Source organism: Dermacentor variabilis, chromosome 2 (assembly GCF_050947875.1).
Source record: "Dermacentor variabilis isolate Ectoservices chromosome 2, ASM5094787v1, whole genome shotgun sequence".
Taxonomy (NCBI): domain Eukaryota; kingdom Metazoa; phylum Arthropoda; class Arachnida; order Ixodida; family Ixodidae; genus Dermacentor; species Dermacentor variabilis.
Genome location: NC_134569.1, coordinates 118169200 through 118184386, shown reverse-complemented (window position 1 = coordinate 118184386; position 15187 = coordinate 118169200). Strand labels below are relative to the sequence as shown.

Here is a 15187-nt window from a genome sequence, read left to right as displayed (position 1 = left end):
CCGGGGAGCTTGTCACATGAACGCTATGAGCACGATATTTTGTCGTTCACGGATTTTCTTGGAAATAGTAAGAGAGCAGGACGGAGATGGTAGCTTATACTGATAACACTGTACAAGCGCTTTTCTTTGAAGCTTCTTCAACAAACGTGTACCGTCCTTGCTTTAGATGTTCCACATGGCCATAACGTCTAGTGGTGGATAATGTTCTACATCTCGCAAGGAAGACAGCTCTTGGGTGACCCATGCAAGTTGCTGTTCTGAACGTATCTTTCTTTCTGTTTTTTTTTCATTCGTAGCCGCGCTACGCCAATTTTAGGCGCACTTTTCTACGGGCGTAGTAAATTGTTTTACTACAGTGGTAAGTGAAACATGTTTCCGTGTAGAGCCACGCAGTGACGTAACACTTGATTTAACAACAACTGGCACTTAGCGCCTGTAATCGTCCGGATAGTCACAAACTTAAGCGTAGGACGAAGAGACACAATGCTGTGCAGAAACGTGTCTTAGCCTATTCTGGCTCTGATATGTTTAGTTGATTTGTTTAACCACATTGGTATACGTACCAGAATGTACATACACGGCAAAGGACAGTGGGGCAAAGCCTGCGTTACGACAGCTTGGCTAGTCCCAGCGCCCCATAAAACAAATGCAGCAGAAGGCAACGAAGCACTCTCCTCAATATAGCACACATTATATGCACAAACTAAAATCAATATATATAAAAGGTTCCTCCAGAGAGAGAGGTTGTGGAGACCATGCATTCAACATTTAGCACAGCATTTACAGTATACCACTGTTTGACGCGCAAGGTAGATATTCAGGTGTTAGTGTAAACCGATTAAGTAGGTTCGGCCGAGAATAGCGCAGATGTTGAAAACCATAATCGGTACGCGACCGCAAAATATACCGACGATTCTGTCGGAAGAGAGCAGCCGCTTGTCAAGGAAAGCAAAGTGCATTCTGTGTGAATAAAAGAGCCTAGTTGCTTATAGGCTACCACAAACTTGGCTGTTGAAGTTATACAGAGGGACTGACCACTGTACGCGTCGATGCACGGTATCATTCCGTACTCCTTCACTCCCTCCGATATATATATTTGGAAACGTACAGCATCCTTAAGGACGACATCTTTCTGAGTTTTGATATTCAACCGAAGTCAGAGACCGCTTATCTGAGGTAAAAATAATTTGTTTTTGCTCTGTCGGAGGGATTTCGTGACTCAGTTCTTTATTTTTACGACGGGGAATCACCGGCGGAAAATCCTAGAAACTTGTTATCCCAGACTTGCTTAAAAAATAATGTTGGGATAAATACAGAAGCAAGAATACAAAAAAGCCACAAAACCCATTTCACGATGATCAAGCTTACCCTCGGCCTTCCCGTCCGAATGTACACAAAAGACCTCCTCAATTTGGGAATTCACAACACGTTCGAAGAAATTGTTGAAGCCCAAGAGTTTGCTCAATTCGTCAGACTCTCTGGTACCCCAGCGGGCCGAGCCATACCTGGCAAGCTGGGACGTAACCCCACGGTCGCCGGTCCCGACGCTGTGAAGTTGCCCAACGGCGTAAGATCGAAGATTTCCATACACCGGATATGCCACGCAATATGCATCCCACCTACAACGAAGGACGCAGACGAGCCAGGGATAAAGCTCTGCTCGCCAGTGCCCGCTTGAACAAGGATCGAACATGCTTCGTAGACGCTGCTTCGTATGTTCAAGAAGAAGCCTTCTCCTCAGTGGTCATCGACTGTGATTCCAAAGTCCTCAGCTGCGCTACCATCCGCACTTAAAGTTCCAGTGTTGCAGAGCAGGTTGCTATTGCTCTTTCATTGACGTACAGTGTACATGACACGATTTATTCTGATTCCAAGTCAGGGCCTTTCAGATGGGAATGGTGGCTCCCCAAGTCCTACGTATCATCCGAAACGCTAAAGACATCAAACATCACTCATTGGCCTGGTTCCCTGCGCACCTTGGAACCATTGAGGGTGCCTTGCTCAACCCCAACAAGTAGGCGCACTTGGCTGCAGGAGGTTTGACTGACCGTGCGCCGGGGAACGCGTCCTCCCCTGGGCGGCCCGACCCTCTCTGCTCGTACAATGAGATCTGCAAACATAATTATCTATCAAGAAGACTCGTGGCTTTGCCACATTCCTCGCTGTGCAGGACCCAAGCAGTCACTCTCAGACTTCTGCAAATAAGAACTTACCCGAGCCCCGCGGCGCTGCACACATGTACCCCGAATGGTTCCCAAAGCCTGGATTGCCCTCTGTGTTGTGATTACATGGACTTCGAGCATGTCCTGTGGGGCTGCGCCTCTGCCGGACCCCTTTCACCCAAGAGGAAATGATGAAGCTCATTAGGGCCCAGGACCAGACCTCTCAAATCCTGGCAGTCCAGAGGGCTCGCGAGAGGGCCGTCAGGTTTCACCTGATGGTCCCCGAGTGGGCCTAGCCAGGTGACGTTGAGTTTTCTTGCGTCTATAGTGGACCAAATAAAGTTGTTTCACTCACTCACTCACTCACTCACTCACTCACTCACTCACTCACTCACTCACTCACTCACTCACTCACTCACTCACTCACTCACTCACTCACTCACTCACTCACTCACTCACTCACTCACTCACTCACTCACTCACTCACTCACTCACTCACTCACTCACTCACTCACTCACTCACTCACTCACTCACTCACTCACTCACTCACTCACTATGAGTGCCGATGGTAATGGGTTTAGCATTCAATGAATATAGCCACACAAATTATTGCCACCGTCGATAAGGAGTTTCACAATGATTGCCCTCATTTCGAACTTTTGTATTTCCGAAGCGTGCGTCTTTAAGTGCGTTGATCAGCGTGAAAAAAAAAGCAGTTTCGTCCGCATTGACAGCGATGGCGATGTTGAGCATTGCACACGAACTCCTTGGACGGTTTTAGATAACTGCACCCGGGTGCGACATGGCGCACGCGAACGCAAGGCAACGGCTGCAATGCGAAAGGAACAGCGCCCTGACTCAAGCCAACGCTCAAGCAAACTCCAACTCTCAAGCCAGAAAATATAGAAACCGAGTGAGCTGGGAGCGCAGAAAAGACTGCTCCCCACTACCATATCAGACGAAAACGCCCCGCGATGAAAACCACGGCGAAGTCTCAAACCAGTGGCGTACCAACTATTTCTCGAGTAGTGGGAGGAAACCGCAAACGATCTGATCCTCTCTCTCTCTCTATATATATATATATATATATATATATATATATATATATATATATATTACATTTATTACGATAAGTTATTAATATTATGTATGTATTACAAGAAGTGAAAGAGCCTGGAAATGCGTCTGTTAGTTATACTTATCTTTAACAGACCTAGACCTATTTATCAATCACACGTCGTGAAGTATGCGGGCCCAAAAAATTATTTAAATTAACATTTACTTCTTGCAACTATGTAAAACGTCAAGATGATACACGCGCAAAAGCCAATGAGTGCCTCACAGAGGCCCTGGATCCCGCCCAGTAGCAGCAGTACAGCGCCCATAAGAAATGCACATTTGCTACAAAGAATTTGAGTGTTTCAGCAAAGAACTGTACTTGCTGTTTAAGCCTAGAGCCTAAATGTAACGCTAGTTTAGGTAATAATATTATCGAGGTTATACGCAGCGACGCACAATCAGCATAAGTTACTTGCAACATTCACCAAAAATATTGACTCGCCATCCCGGCCCTGTGACAGTGGAGGTCCAGCGAATCTGCTGAATATCACCACTACAGGGGCTGAGGGGGGTAGCATTGTTTTTTTGCTTGATAAAACACCCCCCCCCCCCCACCTCCCACCCCCCGCCCCCGCCACTAAATTCCCGTTAGATTTGATATCTGTAGAGTTCACAGTTCTTCCAGGTCAACGGGATAAATTCTCCGTTCGCAAATCACATTCATAAAGCTCGGGATAGCTTACATGCGTATTTTTAAAAACATCTTTCTGTCTTTTCTTGCCCCTTCCCCAGTGCAGGATAGCAAACTGCAGAAGGAAGGAGCGCGCCCTTTATTTTCGTCAAACATAAGCAAACTGTTTTGTTTAGTTGACCGAGGACATTGTTGAAGCTAAGACGGAACGTGTTATGACGCCTGAATATAGGGGAAAAAAAAACGACGGCTCATTTATAATTTCCAACGCTTCTAACCAAACCAGGAAGGTAAAAACCATGTCGCACATTGCAGCTACCACTTCCCCCTCCCCTTTCCACAAAATATAAACCTGTTATAAACTACAGGTATGTCGGGACACAAGCGGCCACATGACGCGCTCGAACACTTGAATAAGAAATCGTTTACAAAGGATGTGTTTGATCCAACCGCATTTAACTTCGCACTGAGAGTTTTCATAGTGTACCACCAATTTTCGCTGAATTTGGTCTTGGTTGCTTCTATAGTTCTGCCAGGGCAGCCGGCTCTATTCTTCCCCGCTCGTTAGACACTCTCATAACACTCTAGGCTATTTTCATGCGTAATGTATTGCGAAAGCCCCACTGACCTATCTATTTTGAATTTTACCTACACATCACCCTTCAACTTGTTCTTACACTGACCAAACACAAAGAAGCGGCCTCCTTTAGTTCAGCGAGGACACCAGACGAAACTAATGCATCACACATAAAAAAGGTAAAAAGAAAGATGAAGGTTCAATAGTTATTCTTATCGCTTCTAAATGAGCCAGAAACATTAAACTTACGTGAAACGCACTTAAAATGGTCACTATTCCTTCCAAGTATAAATATCTGAAACGCACAGTTCTCTTGGGACATTGGGAAACCTAATAGCAGTAGCGTGATACTTTCGAACAATTGCTTACGATTTTTTAACGCTGCATTCGGTTAAGACGTATACTTACCATCGCACATAAAGTTGGCGTACTGTCCCATTATATTCGGAAAATTTGACCTCAGTTGTAGTTACGCCAGCGTAGCTGTCAAGTCTTAACACCGCTCGTACGTAAAGCAGACTAATAACGCTCTGGACCACTTGAATACGTATTCTAACGAAGAATGCGCATTAAACCCATCAATTTAGAACATTGTCTGCACCTTATCCATACCATGCCCCTAATGTTCCCTAGATATGAACAATATGCATTGTTTAGCTCACCGAGAACACAAACTACGAATCTCGTAATAGCCTCTTCAGTCACGGCCACGGTCACGGCGTACACGTCGGTGAACGCCACTTATTTTTGCCATTACTGTGTAGTGGTTACAAGGAATACACAATAAACATTAAGCTTTGAGTAAATTGAACATTCTGCTTTCTTAAAGTACACCCATTTCACTTCTGAGTGAAATGCATCGCTTCACGCGACCACTTTCATGAAGGCACGACCATCTTTGACGGGACATATGAATTGCGGCGTTTTGGTAGTAATTGCGAAATATTATTTCTTCCCTTGTTGTAAAGCTTGTGCCCAATAATTAACCTGTGTATGTAATTAGAGCTGGTGATTCAATAATTTTAATGAAGAAACATAGCATGACTGACTGTGCAATAAATGAATATTTAATTGCTAAGTAATTATGATGGGTCACTATAAAATGCACAGACTCTTCTTTCCACGTTACCTTGCTTTCTACATGGATTTTGCAGCACCTTGAGATAAGATTATTTAAACTTCACACATTTATCAAGAGTCGATCGTAATTCGTGAGTGAAGATATTTCACGAAAATGCATGAGAAAACGAGGGTTTAATCTGCGACATTTGCATTTAAAGCAGGAAAGTGAAAGTTCCGCAACGAATTGCGCTGAAAATTTGCATATATTCATTGAATTTCACGCCCGTATCTCGTGCGTTGCTTTAGGAGTCTAGGAAACAACTATATTAGCGGCAGTATGACACTCTGGAATGCTTCAATGAATTACTTTCTACAAAGGCTGTAACGAACCTGTTCAGAATAAACATATGTCGTTCGTCACTCGGAACATTGTTTCGTACGTCGAATAAATGTAAACACCGCGCCCCACATATTTTACTGAGGATACTTGGGGAAAGCAACCAAGTGTCGTATATAACGAATAAAAATTGGGATAAAGCGACAAGTCAGTCACTGTTTTCAGAGTACATAAGCAACCTACACAGCTCGAATTTTCGGCACCCATCACCAAAAAGTGGACCTCATTTTTTCAAAATATCAAATATCTGTTGTGCCATGCTCCTGCCGGGAAGTAGGTAATCGTGCAGCTCTTATTTAGAAACAGCTTGAAAATGAAATCATCACTCAGAAGGGACACATGTCTTTACAGAAAGTTTAAGTCAGTGTTCTGTTGGTATTGAAATGCCTCTGCGAGTTCGACCAAAGTAATTTGCACGAGCATATCTATGATCAGCCATGATTACACAATGACATTCGTAAGAGGTTTGATTAGGTTTCCGATGGTGATAAGATACTGAGACTGCAACGCTGTAACGGACAGAGATTAAAAAGTTCCAGCATTTTATAATGCAACGATGTCAGGCCGTAAGAGGAAGCTTTAGCTAGGGCTCAACTCCGACGCGGCCTATTCAAATACATGCAAAATGCAAAAACGTTTTTCTGAGATAACCCTTAGACCAATTTTGAGGAAGTTTGTTGCATTTGAGAGAGAAAGTTAAATTCAAGTAACTGTTGGAAGCGGAATTTCGATTTAGGGCCTGAATTTTGTTAGAAGAATTTTCAAATATTCGAAAGTTTGAAAAAAATAGCAGCCCGAAGTTTACAAATTAATAACTCTGCATCAAGAGCAGATATCGCGGTTCTGTAAACGACATCCATTAGATCATACAAAGCGGACAAATCCGATATGTCGTTTTATATCTTACATGAATTTGTTACGTTGTTCACAATGGTTCTGAAAAAAGCCGCATTACATAATATTACATTTCTTTATCTTCATGTATGACATATAAATTTTGTCCCTTTTAGATGTACTATTATATGCAATTCACAGAATTGTGGTATCATCTTTGATTGCTAAGTTACAGGGTTGTAAACGTGATAGTTTCGATTTCTTAAAATTTTCTAGTTTTGCCAATTTTTAATCAAAAAATGACGACCTAAATCGAAAATTCGAAACCAACAGTCACTAAATTTTGCGTTTTCTTTTAATTGAAAGAAGCCTCGTCAAATTTGGTTAAGTGGTTGACGAGAAAAACGAATTCTCATTTTACATGTATATACATAGGAGCACCCGAGCTAAAGCTTCCTCGTAAGGCACACGTGTCGTCGGGCGCGGCTGATTAAAATACTTTATCAGGACCTCCCCTCTCCCGCAGAATAAATATAACAAGCTGGTTGTGTTTTAGAATACAGATTTAGCGGCTCCAAGAAACCGGGCATGATGCAAGTTGCGCAAGTTGACAGTTTGTTCGGGCGGCAGCTGCCCAGCGCTAGTCGTTATCCGCAACGTGAGCGTGTATGGCGAATCCCGCGCGTCGTCCGCTACAGGGCTTTCCGAGAAGGCACAAAAGACAATTGTTGTTGTACGAACAGGGATATGCGTAGTAAAGAAAAGCATTACTTATGTGGTCACTCTACTAAGAAAAAAATTTAACGTTAGCTGTAATTTTAATGAGCTTTCCAGCATGGAAATGGACTTTTGACAGTTGGGGGAGGGGGCAAGTGCTCCTCTTGCTGTCAAGACGTTGGCGTGAAGAAGCGCGGCAGCAGCAGCGAGCAAATTGACCTTTGTGCTGCGTCTCGTATAAGCACCAACTAAGCCGCGAAAGCACAGTCCGCTGGCGGACTCTGTCCCCATCGCAAATGGCTTTCAAGGAATACAGCAGCCTGGGAGCGCGCGCACGGCCGCAGAACCTCCCCCCTTCGCTACCCTCTCCCAGAAGCCTTGCGCGTGTCAGAAGACGCCGCGCTTCATCTGCACTTTCCTCGTTTGCTCGCGCGTGATTAAGCCGCGATCGCCGGTTCGCCTTCGCACGGTTTCCCTCGCCCATAAAGCATACGGCGCGCGGCGACGATTTTATCGCCCTTGGACTTTATACGGAACCTCACGGCGACGGCGAAAATGAGTCTGGAGTGTCCATATAATTTCTATCGCAATAAACAAAATAAGAGCGGACGAAAAGCGCATTTGCCGCAGGTGATAGCCTAAACGACTGCTTCCGCGTCAGGCGGGCTCTCATTGGCCAATATATGTACTATTAGCTTTATAACTCAAATGACTATCGAGGGAACTTGTAAAATACAGCAGTTTTTTATGCGAAGCAGTGTTTTCGAATGTAAACCGGTTTTTCCTGCCAGGTATCTGACCGCTATTGTGAGTCGATCCCGAAGGCAGTGAAGTATAACACAACATCTCAAACCATGACCTAGGACCATATATAGAGCGTGCAGCTGATAGCGAACGCTCAGATAGCGCTCAATGTGACCTGCAGACCCGACAGGGAAATGAGAAAGTGCAATCACTTATCGCTTGGCACATCCACCCTCCGATTCTACGCATAGCGGACCTGGGTTCTTTCACAAGCGCTCACTGACGTCTGTAATGGCGCACGTTGGGCTTGTCCCGCCCTAACCGTGAATCCACCAGTGAATCCGCAAGTGAAACCACCAGTGATGTCACTGGTCGAGCCGTGGTCAAAACCACAATTAGTGAACTGATGGGCATTGACTAATTACGCGAAGTGACCGACATATGTGCGAATGTATTATGGTGAGCAATATGAGCGGGAACACAGGAGCGCGTGTCAGGTAGCCTCGAACCCTGCTATAGCCGATACGTAGCGGCCCCCGTCGGAAACAAAGCGGCAAGGAGGACGCTGTTCTAATAACTGTTGGCAGTCCCCACCATGTGTCTCTTTATACAAGGTGCGGAACTTCGCATCAACAGTGCACATTGATAAAGCTGTTTGATATTACGGTTACTGATAACATTGTGCACCGTAGCGTGGCCAGTGGCCGCACTTAACATTTGAGAGCTACTTCCCTGGGAAATCTGTGCGTCTGGCTATCTGTCCGGAACGCGTGACATGATGCGCTCCATAAGATATGCATCAGGTCCTGTGGGGGTGCATCTGAAGGTAAGCTAAGCGCAGGAACGGGCGCATAAGACCTGCGCTCTCTCAAAAAAGAAAAGAAAAAGAAAGTGTGGCGAAAAAAAAAAATGACTCGCTGCAAGTTACTGTGCATGTAACAGTCTTATCGGCTATCGGCGACCAGTGAAATACTGTAAACTGCCGTTTTCGACAAACGCAGGCGCGGTGGGAGTGCAAACAGTTAGCGGAAGAGAGCCCCCCTTTCCCCTCTGCTTTCGACAGCGCCATCCGCGTATCGCTCAAACTCGGTTTCGAGGCTATTTGCCGCGCGTTCGCGTGTTCCCGCTCATATTGCTCACGATAGTACATATTGTAACAACGTAAAATTCTGCATAATCATCATCTATAACAATATAATATATAAACATTTAATCTTCACAACCTGCGGTGTAAGAGTCACTTCAGAAAAGTACCATGGTCCGTAAATTCCTTCTACTTATTAAGCAACAATACTTCGCATTACGTAGTACTCAACTGGAGATGTGGCGACCAAATCTTTATAGGTACATGTGCAAATTGTTTACAAAACTTCAACTCGGATTCAAAATTTCAAGGCAAGTTCTCAAGGCGATTTCTTGTAGAGAGCCGAATTGCCGAAGTATGCATGCATGTTGCCATTCATGTCAAAGGGACCCGTTTACGTTCCCTTTCTCTTGATGGGGACGTTAGGCACGTCCAGCGCGCTGTTAATTCGTTGTCTCTGGTAGCCTGTAAGCGCGTCCATGGAGGGTCACGCCCAGACCCGTTTGTGCTTAGAGGGACCACGGTGCCGTTGTTGCTGCAAGCATTCTTTCTGAGCCCAAATGCACGCGGGAATTCGCTTACAGAAGGAGAACAAGGAGAATGAAAGAAACTCTTTTAAGGTCCAAGACCTGTCCTTCTGTGTCTGGCTGAGAACTAGAGGCCGTATTCACAAAGTTTTTCATTCGTACGTTCTCCGTGCCATTGTCCTGCTACCTTGGCTAAAAACTGTCCAACAACAGGATTGGCTGGAATTCTCTCTTACGAACAATGCTAGGTCTCTACTTAATCTCGCCCCACAACTTTCCCACCGGTTCTTCAAATATTATTGCGGCAGTTTTTACTGAACCTGGAGGATCCGAAAACAGGGGAGGAATTTCTGCCTGAACTTGAAAGACTGAGGCGACCGGTGCAGGCTTCTGTTAAGAAAATTACGCCCATTCACGGGATCTGGCCCCATATTAACAAGCTGTTCAGCTACAATTTTTCGTAAGAGGATATTTCAGCCAATCATGATTCTGGATGTATAATTAGCGAATGCTGCATGCCAATGACAACTAGCGCTTACAAATAAAAGCTTTTTTTTTTTAAATCGGCCCACGAGCCGAATTCACAAAGGTTTTCATTTCTAAACACTCTTCGCTATTTGACAACCACTTTCGCTAATGATAGGTATAACATCATAATTGGTTTGCAAGCAGCTCTTACGAACATTTCTAGAATAATGACTTCTTTGCGTATACGGGCCCTGGAGGAAAATGCACAAATGTTTTTATTCGTAAATGCTTTTTACAATTCGCCGGCAGCCTTCGCTAATAATATGTCGTACATCACGATTGGCTGGCGTTTGCTCTTACGAAAATTTTAAACATAAAAACTATTTTTATGAAAACAGGCTCTGCCTTTAGGGGCCGTAACCCAGTGCGTTCAGCAACGCCGTAAACTGTGTTCTGGTAGCGGGGCCATGCATACTCATTCAAGTTATTCCTCTGAAGCCATCAACACTGTGAACAACAGAGCTTTGTCATAGTTAGTTAACAGTACAATGAATGTAGGTGCTCATTCAATACAGCCGGCGGTGGGTGGGCTTCACAGTAATGTGATGTTCTTATAATATCCATTCTCGCTCGATTCCTCTACTACCTCCTACGCGAGGCTCTCTGATGGCTCCTCTCATACATATGTAAGATACCCCAGGGTGTTTGAGCAATGCCCTCTTCTCTGAAATATTTTTCTTTGCTTGAGCTCTTGAACTGTGCCCTCTGGCACAGCTGTGCGACGAATTCGCACCATGCCCCTACTTTACATCGTGGCGCCCAGGCTGTGAGTTAACCGCTAGACTGTTCACTCACAATCTGCTAACGAATTCAATGAACTCGTGCTGCCAATGACAGCGCACGATAGTTTGAATGGTATTCGCGGGGTCTCCTAAATTATTTAACGAATTGCTATATAAACGCTCCCTGGGAAGTGTTCAAAAAAATTGTTGTGTTCTTTCCACGTGGGCTTACTCAAATACCAACACAGTTCTCAGGAACACTTATCTTTCTACTATAAATATATTTTGTTTTACTTTGAGACATAACGCCCCCCCCCCCTTCCCTGCTCCCCCACAAAATATCAAACACGTCACTACAAATGAATAATCTGCACACGCAGACATCACTTGCCAGATAAACCAAACCAATTCATTCACTAATTGAATTCACTAACTCCGAAGTTAAAAGTCTTCACAATACATGTTTATATTAGAATTTTGAAGGGAATCATCGTAAATTTAGTTCCATGCTTCTACACTTCCAAGATAGGCATGTATACACCGAAATAACTGCCGTGGAATTATTAGTTCAATTTGCTTTATCACACGGACGGCACCGCGAAGCGCGGTTCGTGGTATGAACCCCCGTGACGCAGTAGGTTTGTGTAAAAGAAAAACTCGCCATACCATGTGATAAAGGTGTATGCGTCGTCTCTGCGGCTGCAGTGAGCATGCCTCCAATACCGAGTTGTGCAAACCACTAATCAGAATCAATTCACGGGATGAGGAAATTGCGACGGCACCTTTATTTCCCTTATTATAAAGCTCAATTGTGAGGCTTTCGCTTCCAGGACCTTCCTAATGAGAGGTGGATGACTAACAGGGGAGTGGGATTGGCTAGAGGAAACTGCATATTTTTGTAGGAGGTCACAATACATGAATGATAAGGAAGCAGAAAGTGAAGCAGTTTGGTTTAGTTCCCTGCCAACATAATCTTAGTTCTTGCAAGGTAGCATAATGATAATAGTTGATACCTAGTTGCGAAGTTCAACGGAATTGCTGTCGTTACGTTACAAACCATCAGGCTCATACTTTTATCTTTGAATGCCGATTAATTAAAACTGCTAATGTAATACGTTACTTCTGTTTGGTGCTCTAAATGCCTTCATAGTTAGTATGCCTGAGCTCCACCACGGTTTTTCGCAGAACTGGTAACGTCGTCTTACTCGGAGAATCCAGGGTCCGTATTCACAAAACTTCTCGTTCGTAAGCATTCAGTGCCATTCACAGGTAACCTAAGCTATCATCTTAGCTATATATCCAGCTTCGTGTTTCACTAGAATTTTAATGCGATAGCGTTACGGAGCTCGTGTCGTCGGCGTCCCGCATCGGCGTGCGGCGTCGGACGTCGTTACAGCAAGATGATTTGCGAACTACTCACGTCCAGGCCCTCCATGTGACGCAAGGAAATTACTGAACTAATTGAATTTCTCAATCTAAATACGTGGAACAATCGTAAACTATGACTTAGACACAACCTACAGACATGATAGCTCTCGGATCGTAGTTTGTCTATACGAGAAAACATAATTCCGTAACGCGAAAACTCAAAGAAACCCCTTTTAAGCATTTCTACAATTCACAGACCAGCCGCAGCGTCCGTCACTTGCACGCGCCGGCGTGGGGTGTCTTGGGGGCCATGGAGCGGCGCGCCCGGTTTCTTGCAATACCTCCAGCTGGCGCTCGCCTCCGTCGTATCGCGGCCCACGCAAGAGGCCGCGCTTCTACCACAAAGCTCGCCTTCGGGCATAGCGTTCGCGGCCAGCGTTTCCCAGTACACATTACGGTTACATACGCCCCAGTTGCCGGGAAGCGTGAGAAGCAGTCAGGAATCTTTGAATGCTGTCGCGTTCTGCTCTTAAAGGAGAAGCGTCCTCTAAATTTTTATGCACACTTGTCTAAACAGGGGCACATTGTTCCTCTAAGTGCGTAGATGTGACGCAAAGGATCACTGCGTCGTGCTATTTAAGTCAAAGGCAATGGCGTTTCGCGCTTCGGCAGTAGTTATCCGTGGAAAAGATCGATAAAACGTGTTAGCACTTCTATAATATAGCATCGCAATGTGCCCTGTACAAAACTAAGAAAATTAAGTTCGCTAAGTTTTCCACAGAATGACCCGAGTGAGAACGGATAATTATTTTTTCCGTTCTCACTCGGGTCATTCTGTGGAAAACTTAGCGAACTTAATTTTCTTAGTTTTGTACAGTGCACATTGCGATGCTATATTAGAGAAGTGCTAACACGTTCCAGCGATCTTGTACGCTTAATTTAAGCCCTGACAGACGACGTTAGTTCCACCTTCCAGACCCTCTTTTTTTCCATCGCTGTGCAATGTTCAAAATACGCACCGATACTTTTTTTCTCGAGTAGGAATAGGCTATGCCACTCCATAGTTGGTTATTAACCGAAATAAACCACCCCGCAGTATTTGCTTTTTAGGAGCCCGATAGGTTTACTTACTGCGTATCTTGGCGGCTTGTTTTCAAAGAAACGCTAAAGCAGTGCTACGGCCGCAAGTAGCCCGCGGTACGCAAAAAATGCAGACTTGCAGTTCAGCACAGCTGAACTATTCCTTCGTGTAAACTGCGTACGTTAAGTATATTGATATCGCACCTAAAAAATCTGAGGACACCTAAGCACTTCTTATAAGTTGTGAATGCGAAAGCATTAATGCTTCCTATTGAACGCCGCTGAGCGGTCCTTCGAGTTACGGACTTCTTGCGGGCTAGCGAGCGCGTTGAGACGCTTGGCCGGCGCCTGCTTGATAACACAAGGCCGGTGCACTTCGATCCGTGACGTCATGATACCTTGCCTCAGTGCCATAGAAACTAATGGGCACGCTCCCGAGTAATCTGCGGCAATTTTTACTTCATCGCTTTCGTCACGCCGGGCTTGGCAATGAAAATTTCGGTCCAAGTAGCATGATGTCATAACGCAAAGTGCACAGGCCTGCTATCTAAGAGGCGCTGGTTTAGCCCCGTGGATAAGGCACTCGGCTTCCGAGCGTGGGCTCGTAGTTTTGAGGCTCACTGCCACCAACATTTATCGTTTAGAATTTATTCAGTTTTTTTTAATACATTAATTTCTTCGTAGCGATCACCCGCTGTGGTTGTTCAGTGGCTATGCTGTTGGGCTGCTGAGCAGAAGATCGCGGGATCGAATCCCGGCCGCGGCGGCCGCATGTCGACGGGGGCGAAAACATCCATGTACTCAGATTTAGGTGCACGTTAAAGAACCCCAGGTGGTCGAAATTTCCGGAGTCCCCCACTACGGCGTGCCTCATAATCAGAAAGTGGTTTTGGCACGTTAAACCCCATAATTTAATTTTTTCTTCGTACCGATACGAAGTTTGAATGCCGGCGAGAGCTTGCGCGGACAAGGAACGCACTGGTAACATAGGCTTTCAAGAGCGAAAGTGAGGATGACATGGCGTCGCGGCGAAGCGCTCTCCCCTCACGCAATAGCTGGAGCACCAGCGCGGCAGCAGGAGTTACTTTTCGCCCTCTCTGCTCCGTCGAGGCGCCCACGTGACGGGGTGTCGCACCCAATTGGAATTTAGGGGCCGTTTTGCTGCTACAGACACTGGCTTTATCGCTCAATGCGCTGTTTGATACTTTCGCATAAAAAAAGTCGAATATCACGCGATAGTACTCGCAAACAATGGTCAGCAAATGTCGCCACTACGTGGCGCACCACGGGACAAATACCGGGGGCTTATGACCTGCCACTTATACAGGCCACAGTTCTCGTGGCTGGATCACTGAACGGCCAATCGCCTTCGAGGCCATGCTTGCACAGTGTTGTTTTCGCAGTGAGCGCCACTCCCGCTGGATATACATACCTGCCTTCTTGGCGTGAACAAGGTGAGTCACGCCTTGCCTTTCCCTTTACCCCGAAAGAAAAAGAAAGGAGAAGTAAACTACAAACGTAGTAAATGCAAACGCCACTGCTAAGCGAGGTAATCTACGCATACGCGATTTTGTGCGTCGCAGAGACATGACTTAGTAACCCTTCACTACATTTTATTGCAAGATTCGCCTAAT

The 15187-nt window shown here is 45.3% G+C and overlaps 1 protein-coding gene across 1 annotated transcript in view; it reads left to right on the top strand.

Moving 5' to 3' along the window:
- LOC142572598 (uncharacterized) overlaps positions 1–15187 on the top strand; it is a 291788-nt gene that overhangs the window by 44132 nt on the left and 232469 nt on the right. The window lies entirely within an intron of this gene.